This window comes from Cydia fagiglandana, chromosome 13 (assembly GCF_963556715.1).
Source record: "Cydia fagiglandana chromosome 13, ilCydFagi1.1, whole genome shotgun sequence".
NCBI classification, from domain to species: Eukaryota; Metazoa; Arthropoda; class Insecta; order Lepidoptera; family Tortricidae; genus Cydia; species Cydia fagiglandana.
Window position 1 is genome coordinate 2,237,082 of NC_085944.1, and position 15,598 is coordinate 2,252,679.

The window sequence follows — 15,598 nt, forward strand, 5'->3', positions numbered from 1 at the left end:
CACTAATGGTACATAGCTAAGTGTAGATGAAATGCATATAATGTCAATAACTACCAATCAGCGACATTAATCCGCTAATAACCTTCTTGCTGTACGTACTGGCCGCTGAGAGTTTGCGGTTCATATTTGATTAGAATATGACTTGGACAGGGATAGGTTTATGCCGTACATTGAAGAACCAGTCAAATAATACACGTATAATAATTTAATGCAGATTAAAAGATAACTAGTTAAAATGTTGTTGTGAAATGATAGACTAACTCAACATACGTAAATATATCATTGTTGTATAAATGTATTCCGCTATAATAAGTATTTTGTATATTTTATTATCAATTTGTATGGCAGTGCGAAGTCACATTCAGGTATAGTCTGTCCGTTTTTCTAAGATCAAGTACGCCATTGTAAATGTATGGTAAACTTGATCTTAGAATTCGGACTGGCTATACAGCCTGCAAAATTTACATGGGTACACGAATCGGGTCAAAAATATTTGAAAAGGCGGAGTCACAATAAATCCCCACTTTCAGTTCCAATGGAAATATTTTATATATGTATATAGCCGGTCAAGCAAGTTTGTCAGTAGAAAAAGGTGCAAAATTAAAATTTTGTATGGGACCACACCCGTTCGCGCGCTTACATTTTCTAAATTTGCCGCTCTTTTCTACTGACGGAAATGGCTTGAGAGAGAACCTGCATATATGTGACGGTAGAGGGTGGATTCGAATGACCAACATTTTCAGATAATGTGTGTATTTGTTAAATTAATTCAGTGGAAGTGCATCTACATATAGAAGACCGGGTATGATTATCTCACGAGTTATATCTCATGAATAGAACATATTCTAGATATCTTTCCAGGCATCCACTTAATTTCATGTCTCTCTAATTGGACAGCTTTTTTCCATAGTTCTCTGCGAATAGCATCTTGTGGGAATCTGAATGGAAAGTAATGTAAAATGATAATATCAAATTTGATTATTAATTTGAAATAATTAGGTAGTTTTTTTACATCTCCATTCCATGAAATAAAAAAGGAAAATACAAATCTGTAAGAAAGAATTCATTACTACATTTATAATTATATAGAAAATACCTAAACCAAGCACAAGTTAATAAAATAGTCTATAGCCACGTCAAATTAAGCCGAATTTGGGCAAGCTGCGGAAATAATTCGTGTAGTTTTGAAAATTGGTACAAGCATACCTTGTGGTGTCTAGATAAACATACTAAAAGTCCTCGAGGGTAGGGGGTGTGCTGGGGGTGTAGAGGGGGGTTGAAGGTACCTTTTTTCATATTTTTGCTCATATCTCGAAAATATGTACGAATTGCATTATAATTACTTCGGACAAAAGTTTTAACATAAAATTTACTACAAATTTGGTTATGTTTATTTTTACTCTGCGATCAATACTTTAGGAGCTACAGGCTGTTAAAGTTAAATAAGAGATAAAAAATAGTCGGTTTAAGAAAACGTCGTATTTTCATAATTGTTCATCATAAATAAAAATTTTAATTGAGAATAAAGCTAAATGACCTGCTGATAAAATATAAAAAAACCGGCCAAGAGCATGTCGGGTCATGCTCAGTGTAGGGTTCCGTAGTTACCCGTCCGTCAAAATAGACTATTTGCAAAAACTCAAAAACTGCTTAATCGATTAGGTTCGCTATATTTTTCTCTGAAAGTCTTTACTAAGCTTTACTTTCACGATTTTTTTTCATATTTTTTGGACCCATGGTTCAAATGTTAGGGGAACTAAAGTGGAAAACAACTTTTTTTCTTTCAGATCGATTATTTCCGAAAATATGAAGCAGATCAAAAAATAGTTCTCGAAGACCCGTATTCGTTTTAAAAGACCTATCCAACGACACCCCACACTATAGGGTGGAAGCGAAAAAAAATTTCGTCCCCTTTTTAATGTACGGCAGCCACCCTAAAAAAATATTTTTTATAATTTATATTTTACAACTTTGTCAGCGTAACTGATTTATATATTCGTGTCAAATTTAAACATGTAAACAAGAAAAAATTTTTTTTATGGTGGTTGCCCTACATTAAAGTGACTTGCTAGCTTGCTTACACTAACCTAATTTTTTTATTTGTGATGAACAATTACAAAAAAACGACGTTTTCTTAAACCGTCTATTTTTTATTACTTATTTAACTTTAACAGCCTGTAGCCCCCTAAAGTATTGATCGCAGAGTAAAAATAAACATAACCAAATTTGTAGTAAATTTTATGTTAAAACTTTTGTCTTAAGTAATTATAATGCTATTCGTACAGATATTCGAGATATGAGCAAAAATATGAAAAAAGTACCTTCAACCCCCCTCTACACCCCCAGCACACCCCCTACCCTCGAGTACTTTTAGTATGTTTATCTGGACACCACAAGGTATACCTGTACCAATTTTCAAAACTACACGAATTATTTCCGCAGATTTTTCTAATTTGCTTAGGCTACTACTTCATTTGGCATAACACCATCCCTATTATCCTCGCAATTTAAAAAGTCGTATGTTGTTATGAAAGTCGTATGCAGTTATTACGTTTTAGATTAGCACGGTAGTATTTAAACAAATCGTCATGTTTATTCCAAATTTTACTGAAGTTATCTGTTTACTACAAGTGAAAAGTGATTCCACTATCCTTGGTATGAACTAAAATAACTTCTGCACCACTTCACGACACATGAAGACACTTTTAATTACAAAAAAACGTTGTTTTTATAAATCAATTTAGCCATCCGTCACTGACTGTCATCTCGGACCAACTAAAGTTGCGAATCGAATAGTTTGTAAGCACCGCCTACAATCGAATAGTTTACGTTGGGTCATAACTGAGCGGACAGAATACTTCCATGTATATCAGTTCGCTGATCGTAATAGATGGTTACATTGACCCGCAAACCGTATTCTGATTGTAAAGATGTGAATGTTGATATGTTCTCCAGTGACGAGTGATGACAGCTTGACATTTGTTGAGAGCGAATTCTTTGATATGAATGATTACGATTATTACTCCTGACAGTAGGTACATGATAAGGTAACATAAAATTCCTATTTGACAATATTTTTATGTATTTTTAAGCTTACACTATTGTACGAGTGCGTATGGTGCTTCAAATCTTGTAACTTAAATTTGAACCGCTTCTGGGTGTCTGATTGAGCTGAAATTTTGCATACTTGGAAGTACATATATGTATTTCTGATGACAATGCAATAATATGTATGCTACCATGGTGCTGATCTGACGATGCAGTCAGAAGGTAGCCAAATGAACTCTTCGATGGAAAAACATAAATATATTGATTTTAGGTTCATTTGAAAGGTCTCGAGAAGTACCTGCTTGATAGACATGCAATGGAGAAGTACAGTCGGCAATAAAAGTGTATAGGTAATAACAGTTGCGAAAAGTGCTCATCTTGCGACTCGCTTGCGATTCTTTGTTTACTCTAGATATTGTGTATCAAAAAATATTTTTGACGGTTACTTGTTAATAGTGCGACTAATATCGTTATATTTGCGAAGAAATTCAAAGATGTATGTGAAGTCCCCAATCCGCATTGGGCTAGCGTGGGGACTATAGCCCAAGCCCTCTCGCGCATGAGAGGAGGCCTGTGCTCAGCAGTGGGACGTATATAGGCCGAAATGATGATGATGAATATCGTTAGAATAAAACCATTGAAGTCTACCTACATGATTATTTCAAAATTATCAGACCATCAGAAATTTAATATAGGTAGATAATACCGTTTCCTGAACTCTTAAAATGTATGTCAGGCACATATTTATAAAATATTCCAGATCACAGGAAAAGTGCCAAAAAATCAGTACAATATATATTTCATATATCTGGATGTAATTTTTCGTCAAATAGAATAAATAGCCCACCTTTCTCTAGAGTTCAAATCTGATTACATATATTGCTAAAAAGTCCACGATCGAAAAACGACATTTATTTTTCTTCTAAACACGTCAGGTCAGGCTCGGCAAGTTTCACCCGATTATCACGCGCACGTTAACAATGTTACGCTTCGTTTCGTAAATGTTACCGGCCCTTAGTCTAGCCGTGTGATGTTACACCTACTGTGTGCTGTTAATTTTAGATTTTGCAATGGTGTAAGTTCTTATACGGGTTTTAATTCTTTTCTAGATCTATAGTTGAATCTTTAGTAGGTGCCATAGCACCTATCTAGGTGGCATAGGTCTATGGGAAAATAAGAGGCAGTCCTAAAACTTGGTCTACTTAGATTTGCGGTGTAACATTGATCATAGATTTTTGAGGAATAGGGAGTTGATTTTTGAATGCGAGCTAAATAATTACACACTGTGGTTGGGAACCTTATCAGAAATTCATGATGAGACCGTTCTGAAACCAATTCCTTTGGCAATGTGCAAAGTCGGTGGAGGAAGAACTGGAGCTGATTGTCACAAACACAACGTGTGTTCACGCATTAATATTAGTACAACGGCAGCGGTTTGAACTAATTTGACTCCATAGGATTTAATGTAGAAAATCCCACAAAATGAGGGCAGCACTCGTCGTGCACCTAGCGAATAGTTTAAAAATCGATGATCAATGCTACCCTACGAATCAAAGTAACCTTAATTTCCCAGTACCTTTTTGGGAACCATTACGTTGAATTGCAAGATTTGGATGACACAGCCGGATTACAAAAGAACGCTATTATAAAATTTGTATAAGAAAAAGAAGATCGTTTTTATTTAATTATGCAGTTAATTTGTAAATAAAATTGCAGCATCTCACCTTACTAAAGGCACCCAACGATTAAACAACCATAATAGCACCGAAGCGAATCACCATCATCTCATCTAGTGTTAGTAAATCAGAACAAATTGCGGCTTAATCAAATCTATGCGCGCGTCGAAGCGTGGCGTCAAAAAAGGGGCCCCGTAGACAACATGCCAATCGCGCTAACGCTACATAGCGAACGAAACGCAATTGTCACTGTCGCACTAATATGGAAGAGTGATAGAGAGATACGAAGCGATTCGATAGCGTAGCGGAAACAATTGTCACCTTGCCTAGGCCGCCTGTATTCCGCAGCGCAGACGAGCGTGCGACTCAAGCCCTGGTTTTGTATGTACCTACTACAATAATGAATGATCCTGTGCAGTAAAATGACAATTAGATTGGCCAATCTGTCACCAAATCCCGCTTTTTTGTCGTGTCCGAGAAATTGGGACAATCGCTTTTGGATTGGCCAAAGGTATGGTGCCATCTTTCCGAGCGATGGCGCCACACCTTCTGTCGAGTAGATGGCGATACTTTTTTTACTTTTAACAAATTTAACACATATCAGTGAAAAAAAAAGGGTCAAAGTCAAATGGCGTTCTAAAAGTGTTAATCATTTGTGTCGGATAATGGCTGCAAATGTACTGAGTACATAATTTGAGATTATTCCTCTATTTCAAATTCTCTTTGATATATACACAATATCTGGAATTCTATCTACTGTAAAATCAGCTAACCGTAGTCCAAAACTTACAACTATGGTCCAAATTCAAGTTGCAGTAAAATACGAGTATTAATATTTTTCAAATTATGTTGAGTATATAATATAGAAAGGGCATTATCTAGAGGTACGATCCAAAATAAATGTAACGAGTACAAATCATAAAGGCTCGTTATGAATCAACATTTTAACTGGACCATGGTTGTATTTAAGGACTATAGTTTATAGTACGCAACAAATATTAAAAATAAAATTTGTTGGGTAAGTACCTGATTTTACGGTACCCAATAAATTTTGTCGAAATCTGGCGGATAAAAAAACGACAACAATAATTAAAGTCGGCCCTAATTTGAAGTAAACAAACTGTAGAGTGTAGTGAAGCAAACAGTTGCGAAAAGTGTTCGTCTTGCGACTCGCTTGCGATTCTTTGTTTACTCTATATTTTTTTGTACGAAATAGACCACTCACTGTTCCCAGTTTCAAATCTATTTACGAAACGAAGTTCATTGATTGACAATTTGTTACAAAAAGTATTTTAAACGCAGCGCTGGTAAATAGAAGCGTGTTGAGTCAGATCCCGTTCAAATTAGGCTTAAGTCTTGAGTAAGAATAAATTACTAATCTAACTACCTCTTCTATAAGACTGTTTCCTGTCGAAGATTATATAAGCTGATATCCGAGTACTCTAAAATTAGGCAGTAGTTATTAAATATTAGATATAATAAGGGTCTTTCGTATTTATTTATTACTACAGGGAAGAGCGAAAGCAAATAGACGGCCCTGTTGTGTTATTTTTGTATAATTATTTGTAAAGAAAATACTATAATTATATATCATTTCACGTTTCCGTAATTAAACGTAGTGGATCAGGTTACGGGGCCATTATAGTAAATTATATTAGTTCCTTCTTAAACACTAACATTAGCTTAACGCCTTCCGTTTCGACTAAAACCGGGTTCTGTTATGTAATTTATGTACTTTTTTGGCATAAGTACGAGTAGGTACATATAATTATAATATTTTTCACTTCTCATGCTCAAAAAGTGCACCGTTATGTCGTGCGTAGACGACACATTTTATACTCTAGAGCATAAAAGTAAAATTTTCTTCTAAGACTAAGGTAATCGGTCTCAACAGCCAAACAATTGAAACATATTGCACAATTTTACTGAGCAATAAAATTGTGTAGATGACAAAACTTGTTACTTATATTATTTTATTTTTGCTACAATTTATTAGAAATCCATATTTTCTCTCATTAAATTTAGTAAATCACATAAAATAGGAGGCGATTATCGTTCAAAAATGCTCCGAAATGTTTGACTTGGCAGAAAACCAAGCGTCTGAAACTCTGATCACATGTTGAAAATTAAAAAAAAAAATTAGTTAGTTGGCGGGAAGTGCTTATCTATCTATATATATAAATGCAAGTGTCCTGACTGACTGATTCATCAACGCAGAGCCGAAACTACAAAAGCCAGAAAGTTGAAATTTGCACATCAGATTGCATTTATAAAGTGTACAAGAGATAAGAAGCGATTTTGAGAAATTCAACCCCTAAGGGGGTTAAAAAGGGGATGAAAGTTTGTATGGGGTTGAAGTTTTCTTTTAAGCTAGGAATTTGAAACTTCGTAAAAAGATATATTATTAAAATACAAGAAAACTAATTTCAGCGTTCTTGAAAATTCATCCCCTAAGGTGGTGAAAAAGGGGTTGAAAGTTTGTATGGATATCAAAAAAAAATTCAAGTGGTGGACTTGAATCTTTGTATTTAGGGATATTATTAGAAGACAGGAAAAGTAATTTCAGCGTTTTGTAAAATTCATCCCCTAACAGGGTTAAAAAGGGGTTGAAAATTTTAATCCATTACAAATGCTTTGAAACTTCGTAGAAAGGCATAATAGCCGATTACAAAAAAAGTGATTGCAACGTTTTTGGAAATTCAACCCCTAAAGGGGTTAAAAAGGGGATGAAAGTTCGTCTTCGGGTGCAAATTTTATTTTATGCTAGGAACTTGAAACTTTGTAAAAAAGTATCAAATTCAAATACAAGAAAACTAATTTCAGCGTTTTAGAAAATTCATCCCCCAAAGTGGTGAAAAAGGGGTTGAAAGTTTGTATGGATATCAAAAATTCTTTTGAGCACGGGACTTGAATCTTTGTATTTGGGGATATTATTAGAAGACAATAAAAGTAATTTCAGCGTTTTGTAAAATTCATCCCCTAACAGGGTTAAAAAGGGGATGAAAATTTGTATGGGGTTAAAGTTTTCTTTTGAGCTAGGAATTTGAAACTTCGTTAAAAGATATATTATTAAAATACAAGAAAACTAATTTCAGCGTTTTTGAAAATTCATCCCCTAAGGTGGTGAAAACGAGGTTGAGAGTTTGTATGGATATCAAACATTTTTTCGAGTGTGGGACTTGAATCTTTGTATTTAGGGATATTATTAGAAGACAGGAAAAGTAATTTCAGCGTTTTGTAAAATTCATCCCCTAACAGGGTTAAAAAGGGGTTGAAAGTTTGAATCCATTACAAATGGTTTTGAAACTTCTTAGAAAGGCATAATACCCGATTACAAAAAAAAGTAATTGCGAGGTTTTTGGAATTTCAACCCCTAAGGGGCTTAAAAAGGGGATGAAAGTTCGTCTGCGGGTGCAAATTTTATTTTAAGCAACTAATTTTAGCGTTTTTGAAAATTCATCCCCTATGGTGGTGAAAACGGGGTTGAAAGTTTGTATGGATATCATACATTTTTTCGAGCGCGGGATTTGAATCTTTGTATTTGGGGATATTATTAGATGACAATAAAAGTGAATTCAGCGATTTGTAAAATTCATTCCCTAACAGGGTTAAAATGGGGTTCAAAGTTTGATTCCATTACAAATGCTTTGAAACTTCTTAGAAACACATATTAGCCGATTACAAAAAAAAAGTAATTGCAACTTTTTTTGGAAAATCAACCCCTAAGGGGGTTAAAAAGGGAAGAAAGTTCGTCTTAGGGTGTAAATTTAATTTTAAGCTAGGAACTTGAACTTTTTGCAAAAAAAAAGGTTTTCAATTAAGAAACATGAAAACTAATTCAAGCATTTTTGAAAATCATCCCCCAAGGTGGTGAGAAAGTTTGTATGGAGATCAGATATTTTGTGAGTGCGGAACTTAAATCTTTGTACAAGGGCATAGGAACCTATTATGAGAATACAAGAAAAGTAATTTCAGCAACCGACATCAAAATCCACTTGACTTAAAACTTCATACAACTTGCTAAAAAAGAAAAGTACTTAATTTCAACATTGCTTGGATATGAAAATTATAGGTACTAAAGAGGTAAAATGTTGAAGATAAGATTCCACGCGGACGAAGTCGCGGGCAACAGCTAGTGTATTATGTTCTTTCGCTTTACGACAATTTCGTGGTGTAAATTGCCGTGAAAAATATAATTTATTTTCCTTGCAATCGAAGTGAAAAGCAGAGTATACAACAAGGGCATAAATGTCCATTTTGTACAATCTACTATATATTTTTAGTTTTCCCGCAAATGTGTATCCAATATCATTATTTTCATAAAAAGTAATGTGAACTTATTATCATACCTACATAATATAATTGTTTAAAAGTTGACGGAGCTTTGCGAGCTTTTGCCGCTTTTAGGAACACAATAAACCTAAGAGATTTTTCCAACTATTTTCCAATGAATAATCATTGTTATGTGAAATCATAGTACCAATGAAGCAAATAAGTAACATTTTCGGATAATTACAAGTAGAAATATTAAGTACTTAATATAATATATGATATAATACGCCCCTGAGTATTAATATATTTTCCCTACATGACTAGACAGGAACTGTATAATCCGCAATGTTGTCTGCTTGTCTGTCCGTTCAGACTTCGTAACTAAACTTTCACCGGTGAGGTCAACGTGTGATCCGCGTACCTTAAATTAACTATTCAACACGTTAAGCGTTATGCGTATGATTTGGGCATTGTTATTCAATATTGGTTATTGTGGATATGTACTAGGTATTCTGGGATATAAGAGTCATGCGAAAACATGTCTGATGGGTGATGAATGATGTTTTCATGATCAGTGGTATACATTGGATTGGTTACACAATTATAAATCTTTATAAGATGATGTTCCGATTGCCCATCAATTTCTCCTTAGAAAAGAATCAATTTCTCCTCGAGCAATTTTCGACTTTCACAGAAGTTTTGTCATTAAAATATTTGTCCTTGTAAAACGAAACAAAAAAGTTATGAGAACAAAAGTGAAGAGAGAAGTAATGTCAAGAAACAAATAATAATGTAGATATAATATTTAGATAGTAATGTAGTTTACAATTTTGTTTAATGTCCGTATTGTATTATATTTTTTCCAATAAAGAGCTTAGAGGAATAAAAAAAAAGAAACAAATTAAATTATTTTAATTCGGTTTAGAAACTCTAACCACAGTTGCGGTGAATATCATTTGACTATTAGTTTATATACCTAATAAAAATTTGTTAGATTTAATTATCAAAGGTGTCTCAACATGTGTTGCCATGCGCCTTGTCATGCGGCTTTTCAGTAATATTTGTGCGTTTAATTACACATCTAAAAGTAACAATGTAAACACATATTCATAGGATAGGCAACTAATTTAAGCAACAACTTTTTTCCGTAATAATTTTACAAGGTACTTAAGGTACTTAAGATCTTAACATTCCAGTAGCTTGGTCAACGAGGCACTTACCATAGCTATCATTCCTTGACAAGCTATTAAACGACATGCTTTACAAAATTGACCTTCGAAATCCAACTGCAAGGTCAGAAGATGCTTAAACTTTGACATTTAGCCGGCGGTGGACAGGTTGCGAAATATGATAACAAGCTCAAAACAGGTGTAATAAGGTGTATGGCAGGGATACCAATTTTGGACAACGGATCAGTAGATTCTTTAATTTTATTCAGTCAAGGTGAAATACAGAAATTTGCTTCCAGTGAAATAATATATCACTGCTATTGATAAAATTCTACTGTTACTTTATTAATTATGAGCATGATAAAATTAAAAAAAAAAATAGTAGGTAGGTATATTTGTAACATATTACTTGGTGCTTACTATATTTTTACTGCACAGCTCAGCTGTAGGTGTAGATATATAATTTAAATTGCTTATATTTAATTTATTAAATTATACACACCCATTAAAAGTCAATAAAAAAACTTTTAAATTATAACATTTTTAAATGCTATTACTGCTAATATTGGTCACTTTTAAAATATCTTGATGCATTATTTTCGCATGATTTTAGTATCGAAGTTACAAGTTGCCGTAGCCTTTTAGTTACAGAATGTCAAATCCGTTGACTAATGTTCGTCAGAGTTCAATAGATAGACGAAGACTTAACATTATTCAGGCGGAATTATTAATGACTGGGCTAAGTTAACCGCCGACTGAAGGAGTGGCTATTCTTCAAAACCCGGAATTCATGTTACTCATACTGAGGCATGGCAGTCGTATTTACAAATATTTACAAATCAAAGCTATACTTAGCTTACAAAATGACGGGCAACTGCTACCTCTAGACCAGCGGTCGGCAACCTTTTAGCAGCCAAGGGCCACATAGTAGTTAACGAAGATGACGCGGGCCGCACTTTGGTAATATTTGTGACTTTAGCAGACATTGTCGTTCGTCAGTATTACATACAAAATAGCTAGAGAGGCTCGCGGGCCGCAAGCGAGAGGTCGGCGGGCCACATGCGGCCATCTTTTTTTAATCAATTTTATATGTATTATGACTAATGGCGAGATGCCTTTTGACCTGTTTTAGACAATTGTTTAGACTTGAAAAAAAATATATAATTTATAATTCTTCATGTCTATAGATATTTTATGTCAGAAAAAATTCACCTCGAAGAAATGTCGATAACTGATAGGTTATGATTCAGAATTGACGCAACAGTCTATCCGGAAACTTGAGACTTCGTAGCTAAATATTGGTCGAATTAAGGAGAAAGTGCACGTTGATGGTATTGGATTACATTACATGTGAACAGTGGTGCTTTTAGAATAATGAAAGCTATTTACTAACACGATTAGTTATAGAGATTGCATTTACGTTGAAGTTTAAATCAAGATTTGAGCTTAAGAGTCAATGTGGCAAAAACAGTATGCACGACAGCATGATTGACCGCTGGAAATAAAAGCAAACTAAGTAAAATGGGATCACATTAATTTGACGGGGATATTTATCGTTAAAAGTTAACAATTAGTACACTTTTTATTCGAGAAATGCGCTTGTGTACCGAATTTCCCGCAAATACTTACCTGGATTTGGCCGCACTGACCTTACAAATGGAATAACTATTTTTGTCTCAAATTCGAGTATAACAAGTACAACAGGCCTTCTGTTTACAACTGACTTTGAATACAGAGCACCAAATTATGAAAAACGCAACACTATTTGCATAAAAATCCGGTTTCGTTATTCTAAGCCAAATACACCAAATACTGCACATTTGTCACTATAATTCTTACAGACAGGCTTATAATTTTTGACAGGAGATTAGATTTTAAAATAGATAATTTATATCGTCCTTGGCATAACATTGACTAGGTAAATATTACAACGCCGATTAAAAATGTAAAATAATTAAAACTTATTTTTCAAAATGTATGTTTCGTATTCTGATACTACCCAATTTAGGTTCTTTTATTTATTTAAACTTTATTGCACAAATTTACAAAAAAGAAGAGTACAATTGGCGGACTTTATGCCTTGAAGCCTTGGGGTTTTTACCGACAAGTACTTACAATTAAATTCTCTTCAGGACTTTTATAGCCAATTTATGTTACCTACGTTGTTACTTGGTATTAATATATTTTTGAAAAATGTCTCTTTCTAATATAAATAGATATACTTCAATTAAGATAATGGATACATTTTACAATATTATGTACCTACAAAACTTAAGTAACTAAAATAAGATTCGCATTTATAAACTTTATAACCGTGTTTCGTCTTATAAGGCACACGCTTTCATGAAACGGGCCCTAGGCCTAGACACACCCATAACAATATTAAGCTGAACTTAACTTTGGTGAACTTTGCCTGCCTATCCCCACCTTATACCCTGCAATAAAATTACTATGGCACTCGCTCAGTCAAAACGACTTAACAGCACTAAGATGACAGACCATCATAAGCCCTATTGGTCTATGATAGAAAGTTTCAGTAGTGTGTAAATGTCAGGGGTGAACAAGGCACACGACTTTGACTTTTAGCTTGACTGTGCGTGATCTTTGCATTGTTGGATTTGTTAGTCACTGGAGGCTGAATGTCGCTACACCCCACGTGGGATCAACGAAGGCCTATGTAGGTATCTAGAGCAGATTCCATTTGAAAGAGCGTGAGTGGTTGGGTAACACACAGGCGTATTCTAATTTTAATTGGTGTGTTCCCAATTTTTGTATGGAACAAATTTTATTCTGCTGCGTTATCGTACAAAATGTAATTTATATGTGATCAAGTTGTTAATTTTAATGTGTTCATTAAATGCTTATGGATATACAAAAATGTAAACAAATCAACATGGTTTTTTATGAATCGATTTTTCTTTGCTAGGGAGTCTAGGGACACAAAATCCACCTATTTATCTATATACAAATTGATATCTTCGCCTAGTACCCATAGTAGCTTTGCTTAGCTTAAATAGGCCGATCTGTGTAATATCCACAAAATATTTTATATAATTATTTAAGTTACCATCGTACATCGTACACACTGTTAACTTACAATGTGTAACCCCAATTTGTATTTGTATTGCAACGACATTAGGTCCAAAGATGGTCAGTTAAGAGTATCGCTATTCTATTACCTCCATACCTAATATGGGCCTAGATGAGAGAGAGGTGTCCATACAAACGCACAATGGTACCGAATGAAAGTTTGACAAGTGATCAGCCATAATATCAATATTGTAACGAGCCAACAGTATCGCGTTCGCTCGTTAGCGAATGGAAAGTGATCTCTAGAACAGAGCTAGAACACCTGCAGCGGCGAGCCATGTTTCTTACGCTTCTATCATTTTTCAATACGATAGGTTCTGTTGTTTTGATTTATTTCATTTCATTTATTTTGTTGTAAAGTCATGTACAATGTACATAGTAAATCCAGATGTGTTACAATAAAATACAAGTCAGACCATGACAACCTGTAAGGACACACAACATTATTTAACTCAAAAACGTAACTAAGCAATTTATCTATTATACCTACTTGTTTACATTTTGCACTCGACAGCATACTTAGTCTATTCCGACCATGCTAAGTATGCACCAACTTGGCAATAACAATACATTTACATTACACATCCCATAGGAGCAGTAGGTTTAGGTACTTGATGTATAGCACTTGGCAAGAAAACTTCGGTGGATTGACTCTAGTTTAAATTTGATTTCGAGATTCGTATCATCTATGCGTGATATTAACAGGCTTGTACTTGCAGATGTCTAGGGTCAGTGCTGATGCAAATAAAAAATACACACCTACGCACAGAATACCAATCAAAAATGGCGAAGTTATGCAACTAAACATATCTAACTGGGAAAAACTTGTCAATGAACTAAATCAAATTAACAAGAAAAACTCCTATAGCCGTATTGCTAGGTTTCATTTCCCTAACACAGTTACCGTTTGCATTTTACGTTTGAGGGATACAGGCACAGAAGTTTTCTTTAAATAAAAAAATATGGTCCATACAAATACATTCGATCGAGTTCACACACATCTTCACCAGCCAATATTCTAAAAATACATTCACACGCCTCCAAGACACTGAAAATATGGTCGTGAGTGTCGTGACACGTAAGAAGAAGAAGAAACGTAGGCTTGTAAAAATGTTTGTGAACTCGTGTACACACTACATACCGATTTAGATAAGAAAACCACTCTTACTTTTGTATGTGACATTTGTCGTCGGTGGAAAGAGTAACCGGATTCTTCAATGGATCCTGTATATCCATATCGGCCGAATGACATCTTGAATCAACTTACCTGTAAACAAACAAATGTTCAATTACTGTCAATACTCTTTTCATTTAATAATTTAGGCCCACTAAACTTGCACCATCCTACTAGCCCGGAGTTAACCGGTTAAACCGTTAACCCGTGTCTAATTGTACTGGTAACGATGGCAACTCCAGGTTTAACCGGTTAACGCAAGGTTAGTGAATAGTGCAAGTGACCCTTACAGGTGTGCAAGATGTGGAAAGTTTCATAAAAGTTGGAAAAATTCTAGAAAATTGTAAAGAAATTTCATAGAAAATTAGAAAACACCCTTTGAAAATGGAAAATTTCGATCCTTATGCATTAATATGAGAAGTTACTAATTTTTTTAAATTAGTAAATATCGCAATTTTAGAAACTTTTCGAAGGCACATCACATGAGTAGGTAAGTAGACGTCATGTTCTAATGCAATAAATTACTAGGCCAGAAACGAATTATAAATTGTTGGAAAGTGTCGTCGTAAACTGAAAGAATCTTGTTTTATAGGTAACTGCATAAACGCACGTGGAACAAGTTTAAATCGCAACACAAGCCATATTGCCATTAAACACGCAAGAGACTGCAGATTTCTTCAAAATTAAATTTATAATATAAAGACCGCCATGTTTCGACAACAGCAGATGAGGTTGAGGACATTGCCTTATGCGAGAAGATTTATTACTAACTTCAGTTGTCACTCTTAACTAATTGACCATCGACCTTATGTCGTCCCAATAAGGTTTAAAATTTATCAGTCGACTGCGTGGACGAGGGTGCCGATGGTCGTTGGTACATGACGATATATTGGTGCCGATTGGACACAGTACATCTCGACTCGAGACAAGCGCTAGGCTTGCTTCGTATTAATTATGACTGCTAGATTATTAGAGATAAGCCTTGTAATAGCGTTTTCCCTCTTACACACACAATAAATAGGTATAACGTTACACGCGATGGAATTAAGATTATGTCTAAAGAGAACACAATATGAATAACAGCGTTCGGTCAATCAAGAAACCGGATATTAGAAAATTAAAAAAAGAAGAGAACAATAATTGTCTCATAGATTGACTTTATCTGACGA

General features: G+C 34.5%; 1 protein-coding gene across 1 annotated transcript in view; it reads right to left on the minus strand.

Moving 5' to 3' along the window:
- Positions 1-15,598, minus strand: part of LOC134669865 (mucin-5AC) — a 178,464-nt gene that overhangs the window by 135,467 nt on the left and 27,399 nt on the right. The window lies entirely within an intron of this gene.